Genomic DNA, 18,400 nt, shown 5'->3' on the forward strand with positions numbered 1-18,400 from the left:
TAGGTAGGAGGCAAAAATAGAGATGTAAGAAATTAGAAATCAGATCAGACTTAGTCTGCTGGACTTGGTCATATCCTATACTAGTCTTTGGGCCTAGAATGATATCACTGTGTAAGGACATTCTATCTATGTATTGATCTCATCTACTCTCTGGTTCACCTCATTGTTAGCTAGCTAGCTAACATTCTACCCCCCAGCCAGGGCACAAGAAACAAGAACACGTCCATGCTCAAATATGGCCAATGTGTTAACTTCATTTGTTAAACTATGCACACGTGTTACAAGGAAGGGACAGTATTGGGTCAGAATGAATATATTGAGTCATGACAGATACGCAAAAAAAATGACAATAATAAAAATGAAGCATTAATAAAACACGCTTGATACGCAAAAGAAAACAGAAATTCATAGAAAGGGAAACAGAAATTTAGTTATTACTTTGCTAAATCATATATCTATCAACTTTCTACTTATCTATTGACTATATAGATACATCTATAGATAAATGGTATCTATGTTTTTATGATAAACTGTATACAACAGAAGTTCACAGTTTCTTCTATAAACTTCTTTCTTGCTCTTTTTTGTATATTGAAATATTTGTGTCTCCTGATAATTGGCTAGTTCTCAACAACAACCAAAAAAGAACCAGAATACAGTGTGATAGAATGAAAAGAACATTGAATTGGGGGTGAGGGGTCCTAGGTTTGTATGCCCACTCTGCCATTTACTATCTGTGTGGCTCTGGGCAAGTCACTTCAACTCTCTGGGACCCTCTCTTTTTTGGTAAAATGAGGAACTAGACCCTGATAACCTCTAAGACCCCTCTCAGTTCTAACTTTATGATCCTATAATATCTTACTGGACCTTGTGCACACACGCTCTCTATCTCTGTCTCTGTCTCTGTCGCTGTCTCTCTCTCTGTCTCTCTCTCTCTCTCTCTCTCTCTCTCTCTCTCTCTCTCTCTCTGTGTCTGTCTGTCTCTCTTTCACACACCCAAACACAAATACACAAACATACACACACACACACACACACACACACACACACACACACACACACCCCTGCATCATCACCATCCCCTAAGTAGGCATCGTAGTACATTGATTAATACAGCCCATTCCCAGTTTTGCCCCCAAGCTCAGGAAGTTGTTCCATTTCTCCACAGGCACTAAATAATCACTTGCTGAATGTCTGAATGGAAGCACTCCTCAGCCTTTTCTAGACAGGACTGAATCTGTCAGTATCTGAAGAATTTCCCTTGTTTCTGTCTGCTTCCCCCACCTCACCTCTTCCTTGATTGCTCTGAACCTTGGTGCTAAAATGCAGCACTTGGTTTTGCAGGTGGCCATCTGCTCTGGCTGTTCATTGCCCCTCCTGCCGTGAAAATGATCCCTTCTGGATCCTGACTAAAGATGTTTGATGTTTCTAAATGAGGATTATGACTTTAGGTGGAGAGTGAAGAACTAGGCCAGATGGACACCTATCAAGCCAAGGTCCTATCTTCGCAGCAATTACCTGAGTTAACAGTAGAACATTGAAAGGCAAAGAAAAACAAGTCAATCACAAGAGCCGTGTCATAGTAATTGATATGTATATAGGACTTTAGATTTTGCAAAGCACTTTATACTTATTATATCATTAAAGCCTCAAAACAGTTCTGTAAGGTAGATACTATGGGGGTTACTGTTGCCTTTCCTCCCTTCCCTATTATATAATAGAAACATAAACTCTGTGTGGTTGAATGGCTTCTTTGAGGTCATACAGCTAGCCAGTGGGGAGATTTGTACCTGAGTCTTTCTGACACCAGAACTACCCCTATACCCACTATGACACACAGCCTCTCATACCTGTAAAGACTGTAATTGGTTGCCTTTGAGGAAACCAGACATGTAGCTGAGAGAAGGGGAAAAACAGAGTTATTCAGAGGTTAGTCTGGAATGTTTGGATACGATGAATTTTTGGAACTATGGGAGTAGAATAGCTGCAATTTTACTTTACTTCTGACATCATATGGACCCAGAAAAAAGATAATTTAAGACAATAAACAGCTTTAAGCTACTCTGACTCTCCAACAACACAGAGACCAACCCAATGTACAGATTCAAGAGTGGAAAGGAAGCTTGTGAATTTCAAGGACTCTAAGTAACAGAAATCCAAACAATATGAGGCTTTTCAAGGAACAGCTGCTATGATCAATCAAAGGATACTCAAAGCTTATGTAGTAGGGACAATACAATGTACATAGTAATGCTGGAATTATATTGAGAAGATATGGTTTGTTGTTGCTGTTCATTCATTTCAATTGTGTCTGACCCTGGGGTTTTCCTGGCAAAAATACTCTAGTGGCTTGTTATTTCCTTCTCCAGTTCATTTTACAGATGAGGAAACTGAGGTAAACAAAGTTAAACGACTTGCATAGGGTCACACAGCTAGTAAGTGTCTGAGGCCTAATTTGAATTCCTGTCTTCCTGACTCCCAGCCCAGCATTTTATTCACTGAGCCACCTAGCTGTCTAAAGGCCTATCTTCAAATCCTGGCTGTAGTATTCCTTGTCACATTACATTGGACAATGAGTGGTCATACTCTCTTTTAAGCCTCTGTTTCTCTAGGTTTATATTTATATGAGACCTGTGTTTAAATACTGACTCAGCCACTCTTGCTACCCGAATGACCTTAAGTCACATAACCTCTCTAGTAACTATCTATAAAATGAGGTTGGACTAGACCAGTTTATTGCTAAGGTCTCTTGCCACCCTAACATTTTATTATCCAGTGATCATATGATTCTAGCCTCAGAGGGTCATTGTGGCAATAAAATGAGTTGATGTTTCAACCATTATTTTCTACCATCATCTGTAACATTACCCTTGAGTACACGAAATAATCATACATAAATCATGAGTAAAAATGTCATCAAATTCACAATACACACATATATACATATACATATATGCACCTGTATATGGGATATATATCATATACACACACACACACACACATACATATACATATATCCTATACATATAGGATATATGTGTAGATCCTACATTCATTCATAGAGTCTAAATGCTCCATTTAGTTATGGGTGGATGGAGAAGGCAATTAAGGGTTTGAAATGATGGTAGTAGTCAGCACTTGATCTTAAAAGAGGCAATGTCAAGATGGAACCATCAACTCCTCTGATTATTAATAAATAAATATTGACATTAATTTAGCACTTCCCATCTTCAAAGCTCTTTACAATTATTAATTAATACTCTTGGGATAAGAAGATATTTGAAATATAATTTCTGAAGTTTGCATTTAGATAGAAATTTCATGATTGGTGTTTCTTGGGTACAAAGGCAATATTTTATTTCTTCTTCCCAGAATTTATTTCTGAATTCGAGGCAGCTAAGTGGATTTCTGTGGAAAGGTATCATTATGAATCTGAATGCAGAACCCAAAGGAAAAACTGGGGCCATTTGGAGATCCTCAATGAACTACTTTAGGATCTGGGTATAGTTTCTCTACTTAGCAGTGTACATGGTACACAGATTAATATACCCAGGTACAGAATCATAGAACACTTGATTTAGGGAAATAAGGAACCCTAGAAACCATCTAGTCCAGCCTTCTTATTTCACACATGAGGAAATAGGGATCTAAGAGGTGAAGCAACTTCTCCAACATCACATAAATAATAAGCAGTAGAGCTCAGATTTGGGTCCTCAGGCTCCAAAAATCAGTATTCTTTCTACTGCACCACACTATGTGAATATAATATTGTAACAAGGATAAAAGAATATAGAAAGAAGGAAAATATTGGACAATTGAAGCTCCATTAGACCACCAAGAAAAAGGGTCAATGGACTTTCTTCCATTGCTTCTGTGTTAGATCTAGGAAAGATGAGGAAAAAGAAGAGATCAGATCAGTCCTTGTACAACTCTGCTTTTTCTGTGACCTTTTCCTTGGGCATGAATACCCTCACTTCTCTCTACCTAAGAAAATTGTTCCCAGTCATCAAGCCCAGCGCAAATTCTGTTTCCTCAATGGAGCCTTCCCAGATCACATAACCCTTAGGGAAGGAGGTCCATGTTACTGAGAATAGGGATGTTCAAGAGGTTAGGAGGCCTCTCCCATGTACCATAATTAACTCCCTGGAGTCTAAATCTTTGAAACTCTAGAAGGAAGTGTATTGCATGACAGAAGCCACCAAGGTATTTTTTTCCCTTTGGATCCAGATACCAAATGAGTAGCCTAGATTTCCCTAAGAATGCAAGGTCCTTTATGATCTAATGTGTTCTATCATGGTGATTTGGCTAATCCTCTAGCTTTGAGCTGAAGACAGCTAAGGGTTGGAATATAAAGAGCAGTAAAATTGGATTCAGGAAGAATTGAGTTTAAATCTGACTTGAAGCACGTAGACACTGACCAGCTCTTTGTGAGAAACTTAACTTCTCTCTACCTCAGTTTCCTCATCTGTAAAATGGCAATAATAATAATGGCCATCTCCCCAGGGCTGTTCTAAGTATCAAATGAAACAATATTTGTAAGGTGCTTCCCAAAACTTAAAAGTCTCTATATGCACGCAAGCTATTATAATTTTTCCCTTGCCATGACCTGTGGTCTAAACAAATTATGGTTTCTGTTCCTTATACAGCATTCTATCTCCCATTTCTGTGCCTTTTCACTGAGCATCCTCCATCCCTGGAGTGTCCTCTCTCTTCTCCTTACTTCATAAATTCTCTCTCTTCCTTCAAGATGCAGTTCAAGCACCCTTCTACATGAAGACTTCCTTGATCTCCATCTGCTGCTGTGCTCCTTTCCTTACTAACATATCTAATTTCCTCATATTTTTTTCTATATGTGATTATCCTCTATATACATATAGATGTACCTCTTATCTGCTCACATAGAGTATAACCTCCTGGAGAATAAGGGTTGTTAAATTTTCTAAAAACTTAGTATGTTCTAAACCAGCACAGTTTCTGACATAAAAAAAGAAAAATAAAAAGTTTAATGAATGATTGTCAATTGACTGATTTTTTTAGCACCCATCTTTACCCTTTCCTTAGAATTTCACTGACTCTCTTTATGTAGTCTCTGACTTCCTGAAATGTTACAGACTGTGGAATACCTGTTTGATGCTCCTGTCAAGAACATAATCCTGACTTGTCTAGTCCCTTAATATTAAGGTGACCCACATAAACCAAAATGATGGTAAACATGATGTCATTCACCTGCATGCAGGTTGTCTGTAACCCAGTGCTACTACCATTACTCATGCTGGCCTAGCTTGTTCCACTCTAGATTCTGTCTAGGAATGTGTCATTACTGAAATCTGCATTGATTTGCTCATTTCTACCTATGTTAATACCCATCTTGCCCTTCATATGGGACAGGTCTTCTTCTTCTGACCTCCCTTTTATCTGTTATATTCAGGTGTTTCCCAATATCACAGAATTTCAGTTTCAAGTCATATCCTAGGCTATCCTGTTCAACCTGCTTGACCAAGAGTCTTCTTTATAACATTTCCATGCAAATGATTGGTTAGTCTTTACCTGAAGATTTCCAGTGATGGAGAACTCACTATAACCTGGGGCAACTAATATCACTTTTCAATGGCTCTGCGAATTTTTTTTAATTCATATATTGAGCAAAATATGGTTATTCTGCACCTTCCACCTTTTCTACCTGGTTCTGCCCCAGGGTCAAGAAGAATTAGTTTCATTCTTCTTCCCCTTGACACCCTGCAGTTACTTGAAGTTAGCTATCATTTCATAGCTAAATATAGTTTTCTCTAGACTTAATCTTCCCCCTTCATTCAATGGATCCTTGTATAATATGTTATTTAGTTCTCTCTCCATACTAACTGCCTTTTTCTGAGTTTATTAGTCACATATGCCAGTTCTTTGTATACCTTCCAACACAATTCATAATATAGATTAATCTACGTATGTTTTAATCCCTTTGTTGCTGTAGTAGTGTTGTTTCAGTCATGTCTGACTCTTTGTGACTCCATTGGGGTTTTCTTGGCCAAGATAGTAGATGGGTTTGCCATTTTCTTCTCCAGCTCATTTTACAGATGAAGAACTGAGGCAAACAGGGTTAAGTGACTTGTCCATAGTCACAAAGCTAGTAAGTGTCTGAAGCCACATTTGAACTAACAAAGACGAGTCTTCTTCATTCCAGGCCTGGTACTCTACCCACTGTGTCACTCAGCTTCCCCTTATTCCCTTTGCTACCTTGTAATCTCATGGATGTCTTTGGTCAGGTTTGTGTTCATTTTATACTTTTTGTTAAAGTGCCTATTGCTCTCAGAAACTAAGCTAGGTACTCCTGTGACTATAACACACAACTAGACTTACTGAAATTCAAAATGAATAGCCACATAAGATATCTCCTTCTGCTACTTCCTTCTAAATTGGTTCCAGAATTATAGGTTCATAGATTTAAAGGTATAAAAGATCTCAGAGCATGACCCATTACAGACAAGGAATCTGAGGCAAAGACAAATTAAGTAAAGGAAGAGGCTAAGTGACTTGCCCAGGGTCTCATGACTTGTAAATATCTGAGTCAGAATTTGGTCCTAGCTTTTCTGACTCTGCCCAGTGCTCTGTCTACAACTCCATGATGGCTCTCACTGTTGGGCTACAAAATATGTTTCTCAGTCATACCCAAGATGACATCTTTGCCAAATTGTGTGCCTTAAACAACAGCTCAGTCTACCAAAAAAAAAGCAAAAATCAAAGAGTTAAGTTCATAGTATGTAAAGGCAGCTTCTTAGGTGTTTGATTGGGAACTCAAATCATGTTGGTGGTTAGGTCAGAGCTACTCTGTGGAGCGTCCCTCCCCACATTCCACCCCCATTTAGTTGCTCAGGGACAAGAAGACTTTTTGATACATGGTATTTTCCAACCCCACCCAGTACTAGGAACACTGAGATTGGTGGCTGCACCCTATGTGACTGGGAGTTTAGGTAAGAACTACTTGGTCATATGTTATGGTTTAATCTAGGAGCAGCAGGACTCTTGATGGGGCTATGAGGGAGAATATTGCATGGCTCCTGTTTCCTGATGACTGTGACCTGGGCAGGGCATGAGAGGGAAGCATGTATGTGGGGGGAGTTGAGGGGAGGTGTGGTTTGGGGGATGCTGATGGAAAGAGGTGAGCTGACATTTCCCATCTCAGGAGCACAAGATTCATTACCTCTGATGAAAAGTCACCCGGCTGCTGTGAGTTCTGACATACTCCATGACGGGAAAAAGTGACATGGCCGTTTGACATTCAGGGCTAGAAGGTTACTGGTCTGTAATCACTAGTTAAAATTGAATCTTGTACAGTGCATCCTGCCAGGACAGCTCGACTGCTGATAATTATTTGGATGCTACTGTATTTGGATTTTATTTCCCCAGCAGAGAGGGGAGGCTGGATTTATAGTTCACTGCCGGGTTAAGATTGGAACAGGGTAGATCTTTTTTATAGTTAATATGGCAGAGCCAAATAAATCTACAGGGTATTTTTTTCTCCTTTTAACACTGAAACCCTCTGCAGAGGAAGGGGGTGGGGGTGTGTGGCAAGAGGGCAGAGTAAAAGGACTTTTTCTTCTAATTTTTCCAGTAGTAGGCTACAATTCTACAGCGATATTTCCTTCTTGCTCCTTTTACTTCATGGTGTTTTAAACAGGCCATCTGGACACTAAAGGGAATAAGTAACAGTCACCATTTCGTAGATGTTGCAGTCTGGGATACTACGAAAGATGGGAAAAGCTTATGTAGATAAAGAGAGAGAAGTTCAATGTCACTTTAGCGGTCAATTCAGGGAGACAGGGGTGGGGTGGAATAGTGAATCATTCCTGGCTGGTTACGGCAATAGGATCACAGCATGGCCTTGAACTCCCTGCCTGAGTCAATTTGGATGTACTCCAAAAGATCACAGAATGGTTAACCCCTGTATTTGTGATAGCAGTTGGTCACAGCAGGGTCAAGAAAGTTCACAATCTCTCTTATCAAACTGCTCAACAGTTTAACCAGATGAACATAGCACCACACATTTTGAGGTGGAAGGAGTCTTAAAGGTCATATCATCTTTCCTTCCCCTCCCCTCCCCTCCCCCACTATTTCACCAATGAAAGAATCAAGATTCTGAGATGCTGTTACTTACCCAAATTTACACAGGAAATAAGTGGCAGAGCCAATTTTTGAACCCAGAAATTCTGATTCCAAACCTACCTCTCCTTCCACTTTCTGGTGCCCCTATATGCTATGCTTTGCTTAGTGTTTTGATCAAACATGAAGGGGATGGACATGTAGCTTTCAATACTAGCCTTATCCATGAAGAGAGTAATCTGAAACTGTCATCCATACTACTGACCCATAAGATGTAGTTAAGAATGGAATTTAAGGGTCATCTAGTCCAGTTCCCTCATTTTACAATAAAGAAACCATAGCTAAGAGTGGTGAAATGACTTTGTTCACATATAGGTATTGGATTTAAGAGTAGGTCCTCCGTACTTTTTCCACGACATGACTTAAGAACAACTCCCCTGCCGATTCTTTACAATGCTAAAATTCCATTATTAGAAATGTATTCCTTTTGGAATAAGTGTGCTTCTCAGAGTCCCTGAGTTAAATGTAAATCCTCAATTTATGTTAACCAAGTTAAACCATGCTCATTTATTAACACTTTAATGTGTGTCATTCACCCACAGGGTGAGATTCAGGATGGTAAGTTTTGATAGAAAGGAATGGGACACATCCAAATCATGAGATACTCCATAAGGAAGTGAGTGGTACAACTGATTGAGGGGCCCAGAGATAATCTGGGAGCAGTGGACAGCACTAGGTGTTTAAGGATGAGGAGAATAAGCATTTAGAAGAATGTAGAAATGAAATAGAAGGATGAAAAAAATAAAACAAAAGCTTTTCATCTGATCTAGTTAAAGATGAGACCTGGCTACTGAAGATGCATCTCTAAGTATTTGATGGATCCAAGTTTTGGTGTCTCTGTTTTACCATGGATAATTAAACGGCAACTTATTGAGTACCCCAAAAGGCATATCTGAATTATAGAGGTGGGCACTCTTGAACTGAATAAATCCAATCTTTTGGCAAGGTTATCTGGTAGGGTCATAACTATGGAGACAGCCTAAGAATATATTTTTTTCCATTGCTAAGAGGGGGAGAACGTGACAATCTTGCTTACATTTGGTGTTCACAAGGCAAAGACTAAGACCTACAGAATATGAGGCATGCTGCAATCTGTAATCCTCACAAGCAATCAAAGGAGGGCAATATTTGCCTTCACATAGTTTACAAAAGAATTCAAGGGCCTCTTACTAACGCAACCAATCTAAATCCTGTGAAACTGAAATTCAAGGCACTTCTTTTGGAAGCCTTCTTCAACTCTTCTGGGTCAAAGAAATTTTGGCCTTCCTCAAATTCCTATAACGTTTACTAAAGTGCCATATATCACTCATTGTTATATGTTTCCCATATAGTATTGAATATTTATTTCTTTTGTACAAGTAAACTTGATAATTGTCAACTCACTATGTGATCTTTTGATAAATCACCTCACTAGTCCTCAATTACCTCATGTTTAAAATGAAGAGATTTTACTTGCTTATCTCTATTGTCTGTATCAACTCTACATTTTTAATTATTTTCTGTCCCTTCACAATGCCTAATATTTTGCTAAGTCAAGCATTCCACATCCATGTAGTAAGTGGCTACTCTATACCAGGCATAGTGCTAAGTTTTGAGGACAAGATTGAAACAATACTTGCCCTCAAGGAGTCAACTCTGGATACATAATGATTATTTATTGAATGAGAAAATGGTAGAGTTTATTTCTCCTATAACCATGTAGATAAGCCCTTTGCAACATCATCTCCAAATATAGAAATCTATTGCATGGTGATATCAGTTACTTTTTAACATTTACACTCCCTAAACACTTCTTATCAGGCTGACTGATCCAGAAGGCAATTATTTTTGCTTCAAACTCACTTTCCTTGGAAACTATCTAATAGCCTAATTTTACATCAATTTTTCCCGTTTACTGTTTGGTGTTAGTAAAACCTTCTCCACAAAATGAACCCTGAGGTCCCTTCTAACTCTGAAATTCTATGATAATGCAATTCATCACTTCCATCCACCATAACTGTTTATTACAGGCATCTAGATATCCTAGGAGTCTGTCCAAATCCCATCTTCCCAGAAGTAGCAATGAATCAGCAAGACAGAAGGACAGAATCTTGAGTTGGAAGTGATCTCAGTAGCTATCCAGCCCAACCCTTCAGTATTGTGATGAACAAGACAAGGAGGAAAGTGGAACTATTATCTCCCAAGGTGGCCTATCCTGTGTTTGCAGAGCGGGTATTGCTGGACGGTTTTATTTATTTGTTTTGTTGTAGTTTGTTTTATTTTCTTTTGTTTTCTATTGTTGTTGTTGCATTGCTCTGCTCTGCTCTGCCACTTATATGACCAAACACTGCCTGCCTCAATTTCTTCCATTTTAAAAGAAACAGTTGGACTGAAGGAACTGTAAGGTCCCTTTCTAAGCTAATATTTATGATTCCATGTTTCTGTGTTCCAGGGTCATCCTTATCTATCATGGTTAGTCTGCGAAATGGGAAGCTGTTACAACTGCCTTCCTCTATATCTGCCATAAAAGAATTCTTCTGTTTCAATGGAATTCCATACTTTGCTTTTCAGTGTACATATCCTCATCAGCAAACGCCTTTCCAACTCTGTCTTGTTGTATTTCTGCAGGAGGCCATGCTAACCAAGGACTCGTACACCTACATGTATACTCAGAACTTCTCTTCCCCTGCCCCTGCAGCCCTTCCTCTTGCCTAGAGCCTCGGATGTGATTAACATACAATTTATTGAACAACAGGACTCTTACCATGTGATCAGGGATTATTTTACCAAATGAAAATAGTATGGCTGGAAGCAAGGGAGAATACAGAACCTGACATTTCTCCCAGGTGAATTAGATTCACATCTCTGAGTACCTGGGAGAAGGGCAATTGGTGTTTTGCTGTTATTTCTTTCAAATGCTTGATGTCAACCTTTTGGGGAGCATTGATTACATTCTTCATTACTGAACCAATGGGGCTAAAATACCAGATATATCATTGAACGGGAAAGGGTGGGGAAAGAGGTGGTGGCAGCCTGGGGTGAGGCACAATGATTATACCAGTGGATTTCCATAGATTTCCTTTTCCTTTTTCAGAGTCTCTTTAGGCTTGGAGAAAGGAAGTTTCCTGATTCTTTGTGGGAATTGGAACCCTTTTGTTTTTCTCAGGAATACAATTAGGACTACAAGCCCTAGGCTTAGTTATCTTTTAGCAGCAGCTCACCTTTCAGTGGGGTTCCTCAGCACTGCCCAATTCAGATGCTGAGGGGAAGTGTGGGTTAACTCCTTATGGGTCTCTGGGCCAATACAATTTTCAGAAAGGAAACTGTGGGAAATTGTTGCTTTTATTTGGGGATCAACAGCGGTTCAGACAATGGCAGGGGAACCTGAGCCCCTCCTTAATATTTCAGGGAAACAAAAGCCATTTCTACCTGAAAGGCCTCTCTACTTGTCTTCAAAGGATTTTGCAGGCTGTTCCCGTAAGCTGCTTTCTCCTTATGTGAAACTTCCCAATCCCATTCACCAACTGTTGCCATGGTAAATAATTATATCACAGATGAATTGTGTACACTTCCTCTTCATAGCTGGAAGAGAAATTGTAGAGGAAAGGGGGGGAATCAAAATCCTTTAAAATTACAGGGGAGATAGCTGAGGAACGATTGCCTCCTCGTTAACATAATTAGCTCCATGAATTATAAATTGGTATTAGAACTTGCTCTTCATGACAAAAGGAGTAATTATATTTACTCATGTAAAATTAAACAATACCAAAAAAATTAATGGGACTCACCAGAAGCTCTCTTGACATTATCATAAAATTCAGAGATCCGAATACCCCACAATCTGAAGTGATTTAAGCCACGTAAACTTTAATGCTGTTCAAACTTGCTCTGTGGAGATATATCTCCTGGCTAGTTTATAATGGAACTTCATGCAAAAAACAACCACCACAAACAACAAGCGTTAAATGGTTTCTTTCATACACAGATACCCAGAGAAGGTTGAATTTTCTGCATCCAAGAATGAGGCTGTGGTAATTTTCACAGAAGAATGATTTATGGACTGTTCAAAAGTTAAAACATCCACAATAGAGGGTGACTTGTTTACTCAAATGACTCCCAAACATATACAAAAGGGGGGCTGGGACTAGTATAGGTTGCTTAACTATTAATGGACCCTCAGAAGAATTTGCTGCTCTGAAACACTGTGTGACTTATTTCAGAGATATAACTAAGTTAGGGCAAACAGAAAACTGAAAATTAGAGGGTACCATGACCTGTCCCAATGATCAGACCCTAATGAACTCTCCCCATAATTCTCCTTGCCTTAAGTGCCAAAATTCTTACTTACAGCTTCTGTAAAGTATCATTATCTCTCCTAATTTTTTTCTGCATTGTCATCCAGAAGTTGGGAATAATGGCTCATTGTACATACCTGCATGTTTGGACAACCTGCAATGATGAACAACACAGAGACAAGCCAGATAGAACCCTACAGACTCACAGAGTTGGAAGATAAAAAATCATTTATTCTAACCCATGCCAGATCTATTACCCTACACAACCTTCTACAATAAAAGTTACTTCAAGGGATTTTTACATGCAACCTATGTCTAGATATCCTAAACTCTCAATTTCCCTTGAAATAACATGTTATAATATCCTTACTGCATTTAGCATGTGGGGTGAAAGGATTCTTCTTAATCAAATGGTGTGACTGATATTGCATTTATGAATATTGTGTTGCCATTTATAAATAACTCGTTAAATGTATGTGCCCTGGCTACTTACTGCAGTGAAAAAAGAGTCTGGGCATTTTATTTTTTGACCTAATTGTGAATTGATAGTAAATGTACATTTTTTAAAAAATTAAGGACATGATATATATTCTCATTTTTAAAATGAATACTTACCTTCTCTACATTTGCTTAACAATTTTACCCTAGTGTGCCTTTTCAATTATTTTCTATTCAGCAAAATAGCCAATACTTTGCTCCCCAGTGCCTAAGAGAGTGATTTTCTCATAGTACCCTTTACTTGTTAACTGTTGCATCTATTATATCTTGTAAGTCTTTAGTAAGTGGAGTATCTTTGACACCAACTTCTTTTCATTAAAAAAAATTCTTACATAGTCTCTCATTAGGAGTTGGTAATATAAACCAGGAGGTCAGTCTGAAAAAAAAATGCAAAATCTTTCCAAGTGACAAGAGAAGCTTCTGATAAGTTTTGTAATGTGAAAGTGGGAAGCATCGTTAGACCCAAACAATGCCAGGTCAAATCTATACCAGATGTTATAATCTGGGGGAAGATATTATAATCTGGCAAGGTATGTCTAAGGCAAGTACAAAAGCATTATGAAGAACATACATGTTCAATTGCATTTGATAATAAGAACCCATGATTACCAAGTTCTACTCTGTTGGAAATCCCCAAAATTACAGAATATTAGAGCTTAGAAAGGACTTGAGAGATCCGTGTTCCAGAAAAAGGAGGTGAACTGTCTGAGGTTACGTAGACAGCTGGGATTCAAACAAAGGTCTTTTGAATACAAATATATTGTTTGTCTATTAAAAATTCCAGATGTCCCAACAACATATTTTAATTAATAATGAACAATGTGCATACGAGGGAAAGGGAGATATTGCCTGAATTGAATGTTATTTATGAAGAGCAGAGGTGTTATATCTCTTCAGTCCCTAACAGATGAGACACTCAGGAAGTAATAATAGCTACATTTATAGAGTGCTGACCTTGTGCCAGACACTACACTAAGTGGTTTATAAATATTATAACATTTAATCTTTACAACAACCGTGGAAGGGAGATGTTATTATTTTTCTTATTTTGTAGTTAAGGAAACTGAGACATCAAGAGGTTAAGAGACTTGGTCAGGGTCACATAGGTAGAAAGTGTCTGAGACAAGGTTTGAACTCAGGTCTTCCTAACACCTGATCCAGCAATCTATCCACTGCACCACTTATCAAACAATAGGCTTCAAAGCTCAGAGATACCACCCAGATTATCTAGCCCAAACCTGTCATTTTATAGATAGCAGCAACTAGCATATAGCAGTTTATTTTTTTTTCTAAATTATTCCCTCAAGAACTTCTGAGGGAGAAGTTTTAAGCATCGCCCCCATCTTATAGATACAGAAACTAAAGTCCAGAGATGCATAGTGATTTTTCCAAGGTCACATAGGTAACAAACGGAAAAAAAACTAGGATTTTAAGTCATTTCTAGGTGCCAGCTCTTCCAATCTCTTCATTTTGCAAATGTGGAAACTGGGGCACAGGGAGGTTATGGCTTGATCAAGGTGCCACAGTGTCAAAAGTGGGATTTTTAGGTTGTCATCAGAGCTAGGGCTCATTCCAGAGTTCTCTGCCCCCACATACAATTTTCTCTCAAATTTCATTTGTTTTATTTGTTTGTTTTGGTCCACACCTGTGATTTCATCTTTTGACTATAAATGCTTGTTGAATGAATGAATGAATGAATGAATGAATGAGGAATAAATAAATGAATGAATAACTGTATGACAAATTGACTAACTGAACAATAACCTCAGGAATAAAATAAAATTATATGGTTTTGTTATTTTTACTAAGAACATGGTCTTTTGCCTGTTTAATATTCTCTCTCTCTCTCTCTCTCTCTCTCTCTTTCTCTCTCTCACCCCCACCCCTCTCCCCCACCTTCCACTCTCTTAGACATCTAGAGCTCTGCATTTGGTGACTCTTTTTATATGACTGACAAGTAGAACAAACACTAGAAGCCCATTAGAAAAAAAATAGACCATCCCATTGACCATCAAAAGTCTAAAAGGACTCAAATTCAGAGTACTAAAGGAAAAAAAAAAGGTGAACAATAAATAGCAGCATTTGAAATAATAGCTGTGCTCACATAGAAAATTTCCACTTGGCGGGGATGCCTTGTACCAAGCCTAAGTAACAAACAGAACGGGTGGGCTGAATTTCATTTGGAATGGCTAAAATCCTCATCAGGGCAAGCTCCAAAAAAAGAAGTTATTTCACCCAAGGCCTGTCGACTTCTATTAGATCACCCAGGGCATTAATTTCAATTTTCATGTTTTTGCACTTAAAAAGGTGGGGGGGGGCAATAAATGGGGGGAGGTGGGAAACTTTGTGCCAAAAGCTTAGCTGCCAACTGTTGGGGAAAAAAATTGATTTCTATTGAATACTGCACTTTGGAATGAAAGAAAACATTGTCTAAATGAAGCTGGGGCTCTCATTCACCTATGCCTATATTACTGTGAAATCAATTATGTGGGCTCTTTCGAAAGTTACTGATTGTAGCAAATTGAATGGCCTTCATTTCAGCATAATTTGGAGAGGTTGATGTAATCAGAGACCTTACACCACGGTGAGATACAAGATTCGTGATATTCAGATGGGAAAAAAGCTACAGTGGTTAAGCTTGTTCCGCACCTTCCGCTTACCGGCTGTAATGCTTTCATAAGTACAAATGAAATTGTTTTGATGAAGGCGGAGACGGTTCTGAAGGGATGTGTGAGGTGGGAAAGGGAGTGGAAATAAGGTTGCCGGAAATCACAGTATTGTCCTCATATGCAAGGAAGCTGTAGAATCTAATCCTGGGCATAATTGGCTGCAAATGAAACACTTTAATATCAAATCTCGAGTTATGCCCCAGAGCCGAGGTTCAGGTTTATATGAGCTATATGTGAACAGAGGTGAAATGTCCCCTTTTTCTTGCAGTGAATATTTGTTCCACTTCATTCTGTTGGAAGTCTGGAGACCCAAATAATTGCTCTTCAAATTATAAATTGAGTCTCTTTAGCCCCAAGACAATTGTCAGCTTGAAGAAATTCATGGAGGTTTTGGTTTCAGGACATTAGCCTGAATGAAACAAATTGTGTTGTGTGGGACTTTTAATGGGCTGTATTTGGAAACTAGATTTTTATTTGATGTTCCCCTGTTCCCCTCTTTGAATGGGACAATCAGCCTTGCCCTGAAATGAAGAGATAATGGAACATTCAAAATCAACCGAAAGTCAACATAAATGCAAAGATAACTTTCCATTGGTGAAAGTTACCTAAATTTCTGATAAGTACAATAAGGGAACAAATTAAAAATGTGGTAGAATATCTGCTAAGCCTAGAAAATTAAACTGGGATGAGTTAGAACAACAGAGAAAGATAGCACAGACAATTCTTAGGAGTTCAAGAGAATCGGCTTTCTACTTCCAACCCTCTATGCACCCTACCAATCTTTCATCTATCAATTCAAAGTTCTATATCTTAGAGGAGCTGCTAACAAAACTCTTCTCAATTCAACAAGGAATTATTGTAGATACTACCTCCACAGAAACAAATGAGACTGTCCATCCATACTGTTGCCTATGCAATTCTTATACATGGTCTTTAATATTGTCATTTTAGTTTTCTTTTTAAATTTTCATGCATTCATTCATTCTTTTCAATCATTTGTTCATCAAGGCTGGGACTCTGTATCTCACACAGATTTGAAATGCAGTGGTCATTCACAAATATAATCCCACCTGGAACCTTGGAATATTTCTGTTTCCCTCCTAGGACAGTTTACTCTTGTATAAACAATCTGTTGACCCTGGACTCTGGGGTCTCACCATATGGATATAGGACTTAGTGTGGAAAGTTATTACCGTAGTCCACTCCAATTCAGAATTCTCTAGCTGAAGTGATCCACCATCATCTATCTCTGTGATAGCAGAGATTACAGATATGTGTCACCATAACTGGCTGCTATAGCATCTTTTTAGAAGCTGTATTTATACCTTTTTAAATTTTTACCACATTTTTCCAATATTTTACCACCTGACACACATATCAAACCCATATTTTTACCAACCAACCTAGTGACTTAGTGACTTAATAAGTGTGATCCTACCAATAGTCCTCCTATCTGCTCAAAGAAAGGAGTGTTTTCTTTACATGTTCCTGGATCTAATATGAGTCAAATTATTTGAGTCAGCTAGGTGGCACAGTGGATAAAGTTTGGGCCCTGGAGTCAAGGACACCTGAGTTCAAGTTTAGCTTTAAACATATACAAGCTATGTGATTCTGAGAAAGTCACTTAACCACCTTCTCTCACAGTTTCCTCAACTGTAAAATGGGTATGATATCAGTATCTGCTTCACAGGGTTGTTGCAAGAATCAAACGATATAATATTTGAAAAGCACTTAGCACATTCCTTGGCACATATTAGACATTTGGTAAATGCCTGTTTCTCTGCCCCACTCCACCACCACCCCCTATTTAGAGTTTGACCATCTTTCAGTGCTGTTTTCATCCTTGCATAAAATCTTCATAGTGGATCATCTTGGAGTCCTTCCTTGGCTCACCAAATATGTTGGGAATGCTAGTACATAGCACTGTAACTCAGGAGATACACACACACACACACACACACGCACACACACACACATATACACACACATATGTATATACATAAATCTTAGACTCTCACTTCATCACTCATGAACTATTTGCTCGTACATTTCATGGATGGTTTTTAGTGACATCCCATTATTAACATAATAACACACTCATGGTACTTCAGTATTTGCAAAGTGCTTTACATATAATTTCTTATATACAGCCTACCTGTACCAACCACATGGGTTTTTATTGTCCTTTGAATTATTTACAATTTCTAGTCTTCTGAGATTGTGGTATTCTTTGATTTATAAGCACATAGCGTCATAAGCAAGTTTCATCCATATCTTATATCAATCATTAATGTCATTGAAATGAGTCATCCCTACAGGAATGCAGATCCCAACCCATCTTTACCTTTCATCCTGTGTGGTTCTTGTCCGTGTCCTCCAACAATACCTTATATAAGAGTTTACTCAACATGCTGGAGATAGTCCTCGGTATTTCTGAACATTACAGGGACATGAATGAAGGATGTATCCATTCATTTTCCAATTCTCTTGTCCCACAATTGGCCAAGTTATATTTCCAGGTTCATGTCTTTTTGGTGATATTTTTAATGATATTTCTGATGTGCAGCTGCTCATTGGTAATTTTCTGTAGCCTATTTATACATACATTGTGTGCCTTTCCACTACCCTGTGGTCAGCCTACAACTTCTTCAAGGGCTATGATTTTCCAGTATTTGTAGGCAAATATTCTAGGTCAGCAAGCTATGGCCCATAGGCCAAATCTAGCTCACAGAGTTCTTTCGTAGGATGGACATTTACTTTGATTTTTACTTAATGATTTTTACTTAAAAAAATAAAGTTGTATTG

Source organism: Trichosurus vulpecula, chromosome 1 (genome assembly GCF_011100635.1).
Source record: "Trichosurus vulpecula isolate mTriVul1 chromosome 1, mTriVul1.pri, whole genome shotgun sequence".
Lineage (NCBI taxonomy): Eukaryota > Metazoa > Chordata > Mammalia > Diprotodontia > Phalangeridae > Trichosurus > Trichosurus vulpecula.